The 15,939-nt window shown below is 35.1% G+C and overlaps 1 protein-coding gene and 3 non-coding genes across 4 annotated transcripts in view; all 4 read right to left on the bottom strand.

The window, feature by feature from the left end:
- Positions 1-10,451: 10,451 nt before the first annotated feature.
- The window catches only part of LOC131684838 (hrp65 protein-like), a 37,308-nt gene continuing 31,820 nt past the window's right edge, over positions 10,452-15,939 (bottom strand). The window contains exons 6-12 of the transcript XR_009304687.1: positions 12,521-12,568; positions 12,146-12,318; positions 11,894-11,965; positions 11,636-11,694; positions 11,365-11,396; positions 10,977-11,028; positions 10,452-10,574 (exon numbers count right to left, since the gene is read on the bottom strand). The gene's annotated coding sequence lies outside the window, so the exon portion shown is untranslated. The remainder of the gene's footprint in view (positions 10,575-10,976; positions 11,029-11,364; positions 11,397-11,635; positions 11,695-11,893; positions 11,966-12,145; positions 12,319-12,520; positions 12,569-15,939) is intronic.
- LOC131686485 (small nucleolar RNA U18) lies at positions 11,111-11,178 on the bottom strand. Its single transcript, XR_009305138.1, has one exon. It is a non-coding gene; the product is annotated as a small nucleolar RNA U18 (small nucleolar RNA).
- Positions 11,771-11,840, bottom strand: LOC131686486 (small nucleolar RNA U18). Its single transcript, XR_009305139.1, has one exon. It is a non-coding gene; the product is annotated as a small nucleolar RNA U18 (small nucleolar RNA).
- On the bottom strand, positions 12,033-12,105 carry LOC131686487 (small nucleolar RNA U18). Its single transcript, XR_009305140.1, has one exon. It is a non-coding gene; the product is annotated as a small nucleolar RNA U18 (small nucleolar RNA).

The raw sequence follows: 15,939 nt of genomic DNA, 5'->3' as shown, positions 1-15,939 counted from the left end.
TAAATAGTTCAAAAACTACTTTAAATGAAATCAACATTAATGATAAAACCTATAAATAGGGGTGTCGCAGCTTTTCTCAAAGCCAGACGTGTGTAAGACGCAGTGCATAACAGACGTGCGTGGTCGTGAGAAGCTGCATCGGACGACCAATCAAATCAGCTACCATCGGAGAGAAGAAGAAAAACGTTGGTGGAGGTGGTGGCGGTGAGAAGTCCAAAAAGCCAAAGGCTAAGAAACGCAGTCACTGAAAAGGCGGTAGTAACTGCCACTAAAAATGCCACCAAAACATCGAAGGCTGCAAAGCGTACTCATTCGGTGTGAGCTGCGAAAGGGGAAAGATCGTATGGATGTACGCAGTAAAAACAATCGTCGGCAAGGTTTGAATTGTTTTAAAAGATTCCCGTCTTGTATCAACATAGTTATCCACAAACCGTCCTTATTAGGACGAAGGCAAAATGGAAAAAGAATTTAATTAGAAAGTTTCTTTTATTAACTAGTATTAAGTTTGCGCTTGGTAATTCTGTACTTTTACCAGTGAATCATAAGAAAATGTTTTTCCAATCTACAAACCCGAAGGTTTTTGCAAATTCTTCCAAGAAAATCAGTGAATGTGGCAACTCTGCCACTAAGCGAAAACTAGACCAAAACGAATGATGAAAATATTTTCATTTATCGAACAAAAGGACGGCCTTCCATCTGCATTGTAAAGTCAATAAATAGGAACAGCTTGATGAAAAGTGTGCTCATTCGGTGTGAGCTGCGAAAGGGGAAAGATCGTACGGATGTACGCAGTTAAAACAATCGTCGGCAAGGTTTGAATTGTTTTAAAAGATTCCCGTCTTGAATCAACATAATTATCCACAAACCGTCCTTATTAGGACGAATGCAAAATGGAAAAAGAATTTAATTAGAAAGTTTCTTTTATTAACTAGTATTAAGTTTGCGCTTGGTAATTCTGTACTTTTACCAGTGAATCAGAAAATGTTTTTCTAATCTACAAACCCGAAGGTTTTTGCAAATCCTTCCAAAAAAATCAGTGAATGTGGCAACTCTACCACTAAGCGAAAGCTACACCAAAACGAATGATGAAAATATTTTCATTTATCGAACAAAAGGACGTCCTTCCATCTGCATTGTAAAGTCAATAAATAGGAACACCATGATGAAAACCGTGCTCATTCGGTGTGAGCTGCGAAAGGGGAAAGATCGTACGGATGTACGCAGTAAAAACAATCGTCGGCAAGGTTTGAATTGTTTTAAAAGATTCCCGTCTTGAATCAACATAGTTATCCACAAACCGTCCTTATTAGGACAAAGGCAAAATGGAAAAAGATGGGTTGGTAATGTATATGACATAACAGGGGTGTCGTGACCACACTTCGAAGTTATTTCAAATCTTGCAAAGCATAAATTGACATAATTTCAATGATTGTTCCTTTATGAATGAAATGACAAATTTTCAGGTCAACGCGGCAATAACTTTGCAATTTATAGAACAATTTTATATTTTTAGTTATCATATATTAACTGTCATCTCTTCCAAACAACTTAACCCTCTGCTGCCAACCACGTGGTTTTGCAGGGTTAAGGAGAATCATTGTAAAATGTCCAATACATGATTTTATGTTGTTACCTCCACTAAAACCACTTCAGAACACTCCCACCTGTCATACATGTACATTGTCTGCATGTTGAAATCATTATATGAAATTATTGACCTGTATTCAACGCGGAGAACTCGGTAATAAAATTGTTTTGCTGAATATACTAACGAACGGGATCCCCAGGAAAATTTCGCTGAGCCCGGTGAATCGAACTTAATGCGCAAAATTTAGCCATTTGAAGGCGATACAAGCAGAATTTTAAGAATATGAGCATCGCGGTTATGTCCCGGACATTACCCGCCCCTAGTTTTTCGCTAAGCGTGTTCATTTCTGTACGGAAAAGATTCCGATGGTTGTTTCGAGAGATTTTAACATTGATATTTCAAAGCAAGAAAATTGTTCATTTCATGAATGAATGTCTCAACGAGCTTAGAATCCAGCGCATCCCCTATCAACGCAGACGCCAACAACAAAGGTTCTTTTCAGAACCACCATAATTATTATAAAGAATAACTTGAAACATTCCCACATATTTCATTGAGTATCATTCGATTTGAATTACAAGTCAAACGAGTAGTCACGACACTCCGGTTATGTCCTAGACATTACCCACCCATCTTTTTTTATTATCCTATGTATGTACTATTTATCACAACCGAGGGGCGACTCACTCTAGTATTTTCGATCCATGTTGACGTATTGAGAGACGTATTTGTGTATTTTTCACGAAATGACATGTTTTTTGTGTATTGATTATTTCTCTCATAATTATTACGTATTAGCGCATTAAAAACGTATTTGTGTATTGTTTACGAAATGCAATGTATTATGCGTATTGGTGAAATATTTAATAATTCTTATGGATTAGTGTACTAAAACGTACAATTGTATGCAAGCATTGTATTTTTGTTGAATAATCAATTGAAACCGAATGTTACTGAATTTTGACGTTTAAATTGTAGAATTCAAGTAGAATAATTTCAGAAACGCAAATAATACAATTAGTACAAATGGAATTACCAGTGATTTTTCAAGATTAACGAACAATTAAGCATTATGCCAAATTTTATTTTTAGAGAATTAGTGACTTCTTCAGTTTGCTTCTACTGGTGATTCCCATTAGACGCATGTTAAAGAAATCACCAATTTGGACATGACATGAGAAGCAGGAAGCAGAGAGATTTACCAGATATGATGCTATTGTTAAACCAAGGCTGATGAACATGTAATTAAGGTTAATTATCTTTAGTTTGGTGAAAACTAATTAGGCTTGCTGAATTCTAATTTGGCTTACCCAATGTTAATTTTTTGAGCAACGCGGTATTATATTTAATCACTGCAGTATTATCTAAATTTATTTCAAAAATTGAGATGCTTCTTAGTAAAATTGTGATGCTCCTCAGTAAAATCAGCCGAAATTCCTTCTGGTTGTACTAGATTCGGTTGTGTCACTAGTGCCTGAATTCTGGCAGAATCCATCCGGAATTCCAACTGGACTTAGAGTTATGGCTGAACTCATTCCTGCAAGTTGATCGGAAGCGACTCGTAATTCGGATTCTTGTGTTTTGTATTATTTTTTATTATTTTGATTATAGAGGTTTTAACCTTAGGGTCATTCGCCTCTTTTCTGGTTAGAGTAATCTCTTGTGGAAAAATCTCTAACCCTATGTGCGGGGTTGGGAATCGAACCCAGGTGAGCTGCGTACAATATTGTGTTTTGCATTCTCAATCCATCGAGCGTTGGTTTCGATTCTATTCCCCCAACGAGTGTTGATTTATAATGCAACTTATATATCTAAACAAAATGATCCATCGCAATGTAAACTTCGAACTTGCAAGATTTCAGAGCTTCACTATTTAGGGTAAACTTTAAACCATTGTTTATGTCGTTAAAACAAGCGAATTCTTGATCAAAAATTTTCTACCGATGCTGGTAGGAAGTTTCGGATTTACCTATGTTCACGTCCCCTGGGAGTATTTTCAAATGTACGGGATGTTTATTTTATTTAAAGATTATGGGATTGTTCCTCTGAATCAAACTAACAAGAATTCTGATTGATTTCTGCCTAGTTGTCATTCTAATGTTTCACCGATTCTGAGTCCGTTTGCTGGGAGTCCCAATTATGAGAAAAGTAAACAATCCAGCTTGAAAAAAACATACGCTATGTCATAATAAGAAATATACTGAATTAGTTTCATTTGGCGTGAAATTAATGTAATATTTGTATGGCTTGTATCAACAGTGTATTACTTGACGAATTGGATTGTTATCGACGCATTGAAAAATATTTTCGGTACTAACGTATTTGTGTGTATTAGCGTATTTTCGACGTATTATCGACGTATTGAAAAATTCTTCCAGAAGTAACGTATTTTCAGTGCATTAGTGTATTGTCGGCGTATTAAATGTATTAAGGTGTATTGAAGCATTTCTCGTGTATTTTTTCAATTGGGTATTTTCAGTTCACTTTGAATGGGGAGTGAACTGCCCCTCGATCATAACTGTCCGCTACAAGTAAAAAAGTAACAGAATACTTGCATTTTCAATGAGTTCTGAATACTATTTTGATGCATATTACCACCACATACGCAGCTGAGGGAATTGCACACCTTCTGTAATATCAATATACTTATCGAGAAACCTGCCCATATTCAGACATGGCGGAGCGATCTGTCGTACTTTGACAGTAGTGATCGCTTCATTTCAAAACAATCGTTATTTTGTATGTATAGGACTCTTTTCGAATGCCTCTGTCATGTCGGTTCGTCGGTGTTTGAATTACCTGTTGGTGTATATATGACAAATACAAATACAAATTCCTCTAGAATAACAGAACGTTTTCATAATGTACAAAAATCAGTTTAATATCGTTTGATCAGATTGAAAAATGACACAGCAGTGTTTATTATTTTCAACAGTTTGCGTGTTTCCATGGTATTTCTAAAGCGTACCGACGCTAGAATTGAAGGGGTGAACCAAATCTTACGGTAGCTTTGTTCATCGGTTCACAGTGTGTGAACCATACATTTTCACTGATTTGTATGGAACCTAGTAATCTTTGATGAGACCATCTGACAACGCTGGCTGAGCCCCTTGAAAGTAAATATAAACATCCGGACGAGCATCCTGATTCTATGAAAAGAGAGAACATCCGGACGAGCATCCTGATTCTATGAAAAGAGAGAAAAAGCCGAACAAAATTTCGGATCTTCCGATTCGAATACTTAGGGACACTTTTTATCTCGAAACTACCGATAGAAAATAACCGAACCCAAACAAAACAGAAAAGCCAACAACGTCATTTGTTTGTGATTTTCTTCTTCATATCTCGCCTTATTTTTAAAAGGGCCAATAAACAAAATTTGGGATTTTCGTTTTATTTCATATTCAGGATCTCTATTCGAAGTATTTTCACCTGTAAAAACCAAAGCGCCATAAAAAAACATATCGCTATATTGAGTAAACGGCCAATATTAGTTTGGTGTGCGACAATACATTGGCCGTTTACTGGAGGAAACGGTCAATAAACATTTTTGTTTTGGTTTTTGGCCCCTTACTTTTTTTCGTTTGAAAATGACTTAAATACAATCAAACATCATTTCTAATAATCGAATGCTTCATTACAGAACAGAAAAAAAGCATTTTTCTTAGTATTCTCTTTCTTAAAATTTCAAATCATCGAAGAAATATGCAAAATATAAAAACAACAATGAATTCAACTACCCAGCAAATTAAACTAAAGCTTAAAACACATTGAGTATGTCCATAACTCTTTTTTAAACGCAAAAAATAAGTTTAGTAAAAGGCCAATAAATAATTTGACGTTTCAGCAAAGGACCAAAAAGCCACACGATTGAAGTAACAGGCCAATATACTTTTTGATTGAAATCTATCGAGTTTAATATCCAGTAAGCAATGTATGCTTGTCAAATACATAAAAAAAACCGTACAAGGTGCAAATTGCTTCAACATCATGATTGATAAATCAAATTGGGACAAATCATTAGAACTCGAACTTTTTTCAATCCTGTTCGTCTGATTTAATACTTTAATCAAATGTGCGTGAAATTATTCTATGAACATTTTAAATGTGTTCAGAATACTTTCTAAAACATAAAAACATACATAATAGCCAACAGCCAAAAAACATTTGATGTTTGGCAAAGGGCCTAAAGTAAACGGCCAACGTGCTATACAGTGAAAGTAAAGGGCCAATAATCTTTTTTGAGCAAAGATCTGCTCAAAACAAGTAAAATCTCCAGAAATTATTGCACGTTATCAAAATATAGATCAAACTACAACCAATGTGTGCATTGTTTTGACAAAATTCGCCCTTGTTTTGAAATAGCAGACTGAAATATATTAGCAAAATTTCAAACCCATTTTACTCGATTCAGTCATTTTGTTTATTGGCCCTTTAAAAAAAATGCGTGATATCCTCCTGTTTTATCGGCTTCGTCAAAGAAAAATGACAACCTTATTGCCTATTTCGTCTATAGATCTAGCTATAGATCTAGGGACAGATCACTCTAGAAATGTATAACAAATTTGCATCAAATTAGAAAAAAATGCATTTAATTTCCATTTTTGCATCAACTTTGCAATCCCTCGCAGAAAAGTTTGTTTAACAAACGTCCTACGCTGATTCACTTTGTTCGACGTTTTGTTGAATGTACACTCAAAAAAAAGTAAACGTTATGCCTATTGATTTTACACATAGATTTTTGCAATTAATTGCATATAGACACTATTTGCTGACACATAAACCTAATGTGTGTATTTACAAGAAATATTAATCTTACATTCACATTTCATAACAATTAGGTACATAAAACCATATTCTATAATAATATGCACATATAACTTATGTGTGCGCATACATAGTTTATACAGTTGACACATAGAAGGTATGTGAGCGCGTGATAACAAAGCATTTCTTCTTCATATGAATTTTAAGCGGTTTGAAGCAAATAGAATTAACGTTTGGATTTTTTTTCAGTGTAGGGCTAATTTTTTGTAGGGTTTTGACGTCTTATACGCAACGCAAAATATATTGCACGCAACGCAAAATACATTATGAATTTCTATTTTGATGGAAAGAAATGCATTTAATTTAGCTGATTTTTAAAAATGCATCACAAGTGATATGCCCCCAGCTATAGATAGACTTTCGTGCACATTTTAAAAGCAGAAAAATAAATATTCACACGATAAACTGCACGGAGAACAGCAAATGAACAAATCGATTATCTTTTGCACAATCCTACAGAGGGCGTTAAATGTTGTTTTTGTTAGCCACTGCAAGAACCAAACTATGGTAGATACGGTGTGAGCATGTTTTCGTGTGACAAAATTATTTTGCTGTGAGTCTATTTGGGGGTAAAATTCGCAATACTCACCATAGAAAAAATGTGGCCACCTGTATCAATCTTGACTGATCTATCTTCTTCTCAGAGATGCCAAATTCGCAGACTTTTAGTTTTAGCTGCAGTTTTTTTCGATGACGCAGATATTTGCAGATTTTTTAGTTTGGTTGCAGATATTTACAGATTTTTGAAAATAAAGGCTTTTGGTTACACTAGTTTCAAATCTACAGGTTTTTCCTCCATAAGCTATTTCTCTCTACTTCTCTTAGGCTCAAAGTGCACTATTTTCATATAATATAACACCTTATCAATAAGTCATTTTTGGTCAACAATAGTTTTCCTGACATTTTTTGGTCTTCCCAGACTTTTAAAATTATTATTGCAAACATTTGAAAAAAGTATCTGGCATCCCTGCTTCTTCTTTACCATCCACAAATATTGTTTTAACTTCAACCACAGGGCAATCTAGACGTTAAACATGGTGTACATGCCGCAGGAAAAATACCGAATATTGAGTCCTTTTCATGCAGCTGAGGCCATGTCCCCGGTCAAACCATTCGGAATTTGATCCGGAATCCTGAATGGAGTCAGTAATCAGTATGGATTCCAGATCAAACGCAACAATCGATTCTAAAACCGATTGATTCGGAATCGGTTGTTGCATTTGATTTGGAAACCATACTGACTCCATTCAGAAATCCGAACCGGTTCCGGAATGAGTTTAACCCTTAAAAGCGCAAGTCATTTTTTTTGGATTTTTGTGAAAATTGTCTCACAGCTATATCACGTTAATGCGATAATTTTTAGACGATTTTCCGGATGTTGTTTTAAAACAACATTGCGCATTTAAGGACTAGGTCAGTGCACGACCAACAGACAAATTTCATGGGATTTTCGGTTGCCACCCCTCCGGGTTTGACCCAGAGACTCCGGTTTTCGGGAGCGATCTCCGGGTTTGGTGGGAAGAAGTTTAGGTTAATTTTTTTTGGAATTAATTGATTCTATACAAAATATTTAAAGTCTAAATTAACTATTACTCTGGTTCAGATTTATTTTTCCCGGCTAACCCTTCGTTTCAAGGTGGCGAAGAGATCACCAAATATTGCTAATTTCTTTCCATAGCAATGAAAATGAAAAACAAAGTTTACTACAAATTAACCTTCCGGAAGTCGCGCTAGTGCACTGAGTGCACGCTGCTCTGAAAATCTAGCGAAATCGTCTTAGGGGACCAGCGGCTGCTCGTTCGGTAAGCCATATGCGCGACTTCCGGAGGGTTAAGGAAAGTAGTATTTCGCCATGCGCTACAATTGAAATGTTGCATTCCACTAATTCGCTCAAAATGGTGTAAAAAAGTTATTTTACTGCAATTTTACCAAATCATTTCACTCTTAGTGGTGCTTATCACCCGCTGCATTAAGGTCTGGCAGATTTGTTCTAATCCAACTGACTAGGTCAACATCAAACGAGTTCTTGCGGTGTTGTTGCTACTCCAGCAGCGATCCTTAACTGGGCTAGGGAGGTGAATGTTGCCCCTTTGTTGCGAAATTAAAATTTGTTGGTGACGAATAACCGACACCACATAGTGTGATGTCGCAGCTCTGCCTCCTTTGCTCTCCTTCTTTTGTTAGTTGTGGAGGAGAGCAATGCTCGTTCGACCTCCACAGAGTAGCTGGTGCTTTTGTATTCTTGGCACTTAGTCGGGGAAGTGAAATACTACACCACATTAAACCGATAAAACCGTTCCCAAGTGTGAAAAATTTACAGTTTTACTTTAACGTGGTGATAAAAAGCGATTAAAGTGCTCTAAAATGCCTAGCAATCGCTTTGATTCCAATTTCTGTCTCGTTCCACTCAAAATCCACCACCCCCCAGATCAGTGAAAATCTCCGGGTCAAAGCCTCTCCAGAGGTGGCAACCCTATTGATAATCATCATTGTTTAAAAAAGCGATCCGTCGCAATGCAAAATAAAGTGCGATTCAGAGGATACATCAGGGCCCTATTCTCAGTCACGTGACTTAGTAACTTTTCTTCTAGTTACTAAGTGACATGACTGAGAATAGGTCCCCAGCTTCCGTCAATGGAGCTTCGAATGTTAATGTTTTGTGAATCTCCATTTAATTGCTTGTAACTAATTTTGAGGTACCGGTGACGTGTAAATCGTAATCGTGAACAATCTCACATACTTGAACAGAAAAAATTGAATACAATCATGCATTGCTTCAAACTATCATTTCAAGAGTACTTATTCAAAAGGTCCTAAGTGACATTGAGCTCGGACTGAGAAAAACGAGGCTGAAGTTTCATGGACCTAAAACAAATCCCTATTAGAGGACAAATATGTGTTTTGATGAAACAATTATGCCAATATAGTCTATGGACTATGCTCTTTAGGTAAATAATACTGAAAACATGAAATGTTTAGTGCTAATGTAGTTTTTAAGCGCTTTAAAATGATACGTCCTTTTGAAAATTATAGGACCTTTCACATAGGTCTTTTTTCGGGCCTAAGAATCATACGACGCTGCACATAGGGCTTTTTTCAGCAAAGGTAGCTCTTACGACGAATATTGAATATATTCAAAGTTTTCGACAAAATGAGCACCGGAATAAGAATGTTCTTCATTACTATGGTAAATAGTTGCACTGGATTTAACAGAAGTCTTGCAGAAAAAAATTGCCGGAAATTTTAGTTTATATTAACAAACCATTGGCTGGAAGTGGTTAAAACCAACGAATGGCATGTTACTTTAGAATAACTAAGCTTTCCAACTATCATTTAATTTATTATACTTTCTAAATTCAACTTCGAAAATAAGTCGCATGAACAAAGAAAATAATTTCTTTTGTTTTGATGCTTAGGACGTTTTTACTAGGTACCTATGTGCAGTAGGAAAAACATAGAATAAAATGAATCATGCGTCGTTTTTGCATGGCGCCTATGAACAGCTGCAGAGGTTTTGAAATGTTTCACGCATAGGTCCTTTCAATTTAAAAGGTCTCAAGTGCAAAATTTCAAAATATGATCATGAAAACTTTGCGACTTTTTATATAATGCTTGTTATTTTGATAAATACTGGGTATAATGAATCCTGGTTTTCGGTATTCGTTAGCTATGTTGTAATCATATGCTGCGCTGCAAATAACTCAGTTTGTTTACATTTGTCACTAAGGACCATTTGAATCAGCACTCTTGATTTTATTCTGCAAATATTTTTTTCATAACTAAATATTTAATTTCAATAATTTTTACAATCATTTTGTTTTAATTTCGATAAGACAATTATTGAAAAAGGACACGATAGTATTTTTATTGAAACAAATTTTATGGAATTCAGTAAATAAAGTTGTCTTCCGACCAATTCTATTTATTGAATAGTTATTAAAATACTATTCTCTTTTCTGTGTGCAAGTTTTGAAGTCATATTTTTGCTTCAGATGCTATATAACTTCAGAATTTCCTTCAAAGATAACAATGTGGGTTTTCTTATATGTTTTATTGTATACGTAAATAGAGCTAGTTACAGTTTATTTACAAAATATTGTACATTGGTTTCTGTTTGCTCAAAACAAGCATAGTAGTCTCAAGCTCCATTTCCGCAAACCTAGAAAAAAAAGAATATTCGTTTAATGATTGGTTATACAGCGAACTACTAGATTGGTATAGATAAATACGAATTTCAGAGTTCGTTTTATCAATCACCGAATCGATCAGTCGGGAAAAGAAGACATTATTTAAAAGGATATCATCATTGGTTTCGAGAATACACTGCCGTTCTACGCATAATATTCATACATATAAGTAAACAAAGCATGGGACTAATAAGCGTATGACGGCAGTACAGCTATTGTACGATTTTTCAACCTTTAAATGGCGGGCGAAACGTTGAATTCCGTCAACTTGGTTCTATTTGTTTGTTTAATGGTCATAATACCATTAAATTAAATAACGTCCGATGAGAAATATCGTACAATAACTACGTAAAACAAACGCATATTAGTCATACCTCTTCCGGAGGATTTAGAACATCTGCAATGCAATCACACGATGAAACCCAGCTATAAAAGATGGAAATAAAAAACAACTAAATTAGAATAATGTCCGTGATGAAATAGGAAACTAAATGGTCGTAATATGACAATACATCAGTAATTGGAATAGCTAATCAACTAATATCATAAACACGGACCAATTAGTTTCATCATTTGACAATATAGACTCAACGTACGAAATGTCACTGATAATATCATGGGTTTTTATAAGATTTAAGGGGTTTGAAAAACAAATAATAGGTATACTTTCTTCAACTCCGATTTTGCACAATATTTAATCAATGACATTCGAAATTGGAAATAGATAATAACGATATGATGATATAGGTAAGGTAAACTTACGTTTCGAAACAGCAGCTTTGTGACGCATCATTCTGTAATATTAAAAGGACAATTTTTAAGTAAAAGCAAATTAAAGAATTATATATATGATACGCGCGCGCCCTTATAGCAATTTCTTTCGCGATCAGACAAATAAATCGAAATTTATTTGCAGCCTAGTTGTTACTATCATTTGAATACTCAAACGGTAATTATTATCATCATTGGAAAGAGGTTGCTTTGCTATATATATGACGCACTAATTATGGTAAATTGAACAAATTTAACATACCTTAGACGCTTGACTTTCATCGGATACCCCACGAACGAGATGACTGAATTGAAGAAAAACTGAAAACGAAATTTAATCAGAATGTATTAATCGACATTAAAAAAATTTAAAGCTGAAGGTTTCAAGTATGAATATTTGTTTCAGTAATGGTTAAGAGAAATAATCAAAGAATATCATAAACACGGACCAAAATTTTCATCATTGTTAAGATGTTGCTCGAGGATAAACTTAAAATTGGAGCTTTGCACAAGATCTTACCTTATTTTGCTTCATGTCATACACGCCATGAAGTAATCGAGAATGTAACTGGCCTTGTGTTGTTCCAGGAGCCTGCGGAATATATATGAGAATATTAAGTTCTAGTTCTAAAATTAGTAAAGTGGAAAAATATTTTAAATATAGTCAGAAAGTGGCAATGATAGTAATAATCAAAAAAAATCATAAACACGGACCAACATTATCATCATAGTTTTTCATATTAACATACAACATACCGAACCAACAACTCACCGTTTCAATTCTCGACCTCGTTACATATAGAACGCTCTGTCGATAGCTTCTGCTGCAAGCAAAACAACGACTTAATGATCCACGCTGCACTACTTCTTGACCGAACAGTTTTTCGGTACGATGGAACGGATTAGTGTACAGATACTGGCATCGATCATTTGTTCTCAGAAGACCTGTGAACAAGTGTGCAAAAACAAAACATGTTAACTCTATTGAATTTTTTTTTTGAAAGATGATAGTCATATACAAAATGGTATCAGACAAACAAACCAAAGTTTATTTGCAGCCAAGTTGTTACTATCATGACTTCTCAAACGGTAATTATTTTCATCATACAAAAACAAAACTATCGTGAAAAATTATTTTCATATTTACCTTTCTTGAGGACTTCCTAGGGAATAGATTCCTCTGCATGGCCTGCAACTAATCAAACATCTATTAGAAAATATTCTGCAAACGCTTAAATACTAATATACTGGGACAAAATTGAACAATCTGCTCGGCAGTGTTTGATTCGCCAGCGATACTAATCTCACTTTTCTCTCTTGTTTTTAATGTGTGCAAGACTAACGCCGAAATATAACAAAAACACCGGAATTCACATAGCATTCTTAACTTTGAAAAATGTGTATTCACTTGAGTCAAGAGATTGGCATTATAGCGGGGGATGTTTAGTCACAAAACTGATAACCTTAGCAGAATAACAAACATCAAACGAGTAGTTTATCGACGAGAAAGTTAATGAACTTTCAGTTTTGCTTTTAAGAGATGGGGCTAAGGTATCACATTTGGGTTAGATAAATAGTTGCTATAATGCACAGAATAGATTATAAAGTTTGATTGCTGTCAAAACATGTGAATTTATTGTCCGGTACTGAAAGCGACTTATAGGCGTGTCTATTTAGGCACCATGAGTAAACTTCGTAACATATGTTTAACATATGTAGTTAAAAATTCAGTTAAATACTATTGAACCTAAACTGCAATTGCGAATAACGTTTATTCATTGAACATTTGCTCAAAAATCTGCAAATCGTTTCTGTACTACGTTTTAAGATAATAGGCAGGCTTAACATAATTTCCTGGATCAACGTGGGAAAAAGTCAAACGGTTATATGCCCGTTGAAAAGAAAATTCTTTACTAGACACCATATATTGCGATCTGTTTATGTACTCCAACTCAAAACTGGAACTCAGTATGTATTGTACGTTACGCGTATCACACCAGATTCAAAATAACTTAATGATTTTTTTTTTATTTGTATTTTTGGTGTGGTGTGATAAATCAGAGATATTGGGAAGAAACCAGAAATGTAATTGAGCATATTGCTAAACCTCCTTTTCTCATGTTGATCCAAATTTGACACAATGACGGCAAAATGTAATAGATTACTCGACAATAGATTAGCTGAATTACGATCTAATTCATGTGTCATTTGATATTAGGTAGAACTACTTGTCCACAGTAGAACACGTGCGTTATTTCAGATTAATGAAAGCTCCACTTGAAAAAATATAGAAAGTACAATATGGAGGAAAATGGAGATCTCTACAAATTCAAAAATATAAGGTTAAATTAGGGCAGATATAAATTTCAAGCAAAAATATAAATTATAACGAATATGCTATGGTTTTGAGCTGTTCCAAAGGTTTTAGCAAATAATTTCAATAACTACAAAGATAATATCCTGATTGTCGAGTTAAGAAATTTTGGCGCATGAATGAGATCTAGCGTTTATAGAATTTTTTTCCTAATATTAGTCGCGGAACTGAATGACACGTTCGGAATAGTGCCGTTCTACGCATGATTGTCCCATGTATATAGGGAATCCCGTCGAACATGGGACAAATATGCTTATAATGGGTGAATAGCCTGCAGCTAATTTTTTCTAAGTTGTATAATACATTATTCAGTTGAGGCTTCAGACTGATAGCTGTAATAACGAGTTATTACTATTCCGGATTGAGATACAATACATAGAATTTTACACAAACACGTACGTTGATTGTTTCTTGATAACTGAGTCATCCCGGCACAACATGATACCTGAATGGTAAGTAGAATAATTAACTAATTAAACATTTACCTATTATATTGTTGACAGTTTACGAGATTCACAGCTAATTGGTTTCTAGAACATCGGCTATTCACACGTTCGTACGTGAGATCCATTACAAATTCATTCCTTTTAGTACAGCAGAATACACTTTGGGATCCATTTCACAGCCGAAAGTTAGACTCAGGCCGATTTCCGCCTTATCCACATTGGGTTTTTCTTTTACGATTAGCTGAAACACAACACGAACTGCCTTCCCTTGTTGTATACAAAGACTTCCCCCTCTCCCTTCAACAGGTGAACTTTTCCACTCTCAGGAGGAATTAGTAGCAAGCAAAGACCCGAAATATACACGAAACGATACTTTCTCAAACATCCACTTAATCAGAATTTCTTGTGGATGTGAAAACATCCAGAAAACCACTCCCATAGCATTCGACTTAAAGGCTACTCGAATATTTGTTTGCATTCGTTGAACGGTGGAAAGCGAACATGATTTCTTCATTTATCCATAAAGCAGTTGAGTGCTAACTGATTGGTGTCAATGTTTTGTTCTGCGCGTTGAATATAAACATTTCCGACATTTTTGTAGAGAGTTATTACTGTTACCCACATTTATGTCCAATGCAAAATTAAAATTGCCAGATTTTTTTTAAAATATTGCAATAAATTGGGTAACAAGGTTGTTGCCCCTTCCACGAATAAACAAAAAAGAAACTTTAACAAAAGTTTTTTCATGATGGAACGGATATGTTTTATAAGTAGAACCATGCAAGCATTTCTGAAAAAAAATTGTAAAATAGGTATATGATCATATGTCCTTTGCCAATTGTTAGACTCATTGAGAGTGAGTTTTTTTATAACAAGTAAAAATTGTGAAATAATCGAAAACTTGAATCGAACTTCGCTATTTTCACCCAACTAATTACCATTGATTCAATACATTCAACAATAATGATAGCCAAATCCCCCTACTAGGTTAGGTATAATGTAGACGATTTGGAGTAAAAATACAGTAATGCAAATTGAGATTTTAAATGCAAAAGTGCAGGTGTTATGAGAATTAGTTAGTAACAGCTAGTATGAACTGAGCTAGGAAGTTCATGGGTTCATGGGTGTTCCGAATAATGACCGAATGTTTTGGAGATTTTTCTGTTGGTTGCACATTGCCTACCCTTATCCTGTCTCCTTGGATACTCACTGCACAAACACATCTCCCTCGACTTGGTAGTCAGACTGCAGGGTCTTTTTCTATTCCAGGCTCCCTGCTAAGCTTTATTTGAACGAGTCTGTTTTGGCATTTGCACTACATACCCAGTTTACTTTAGTACGCCGTGTTCTCTATTATGCGATATTAGAATGTTGGTAGACCCAATTACAACGTCGGCGCCATTGTCAAACTTTCTTCTATGTCTTCAGGTATTGAGCGACAAATTCTTGCCTCAAGCCCACCGAGTATTCGATATTCTATCTCCTAATATCTATGCAACATGACCGCAAGGCACAACATGGAGTATCATCAATTCGTACAGAACAAGAATTGTGCATCCGTAGGCTACGAGACTTCCGCTATTTCCACAAACCGTAAAATGTTATTCTAACGTCAGCAATATATCTTCTGACCTCGTGTCTAATATCCCATCGTTTGTATCTTCCACCATGTACTTTGCCTTGTTAGAGTTTATGGTCAATCCGATTCTCACAGCCTTATTTTTAAAAGGCAAAATTGCCACGTTC

Source organism: Topomyia yanbarensis, chromosome 2 (assembly GCF_030247195.1).
Source record: "Topomyia yanbarensis strain Yona2022 chromosome 2, ASM3024719v1, whole genome shotgun sequence".
NCBI lineage: Eukaryota > Metazoa > Arthropoda > Insecta > Diptera > Culicidae > Topomyia > Topomyia yanbarensis.
The sequence above is the reverse complement of the archived record's forward strand: the minus strand, read 5'-3'. Positions and strand labels throughout refer to the sequence as shown.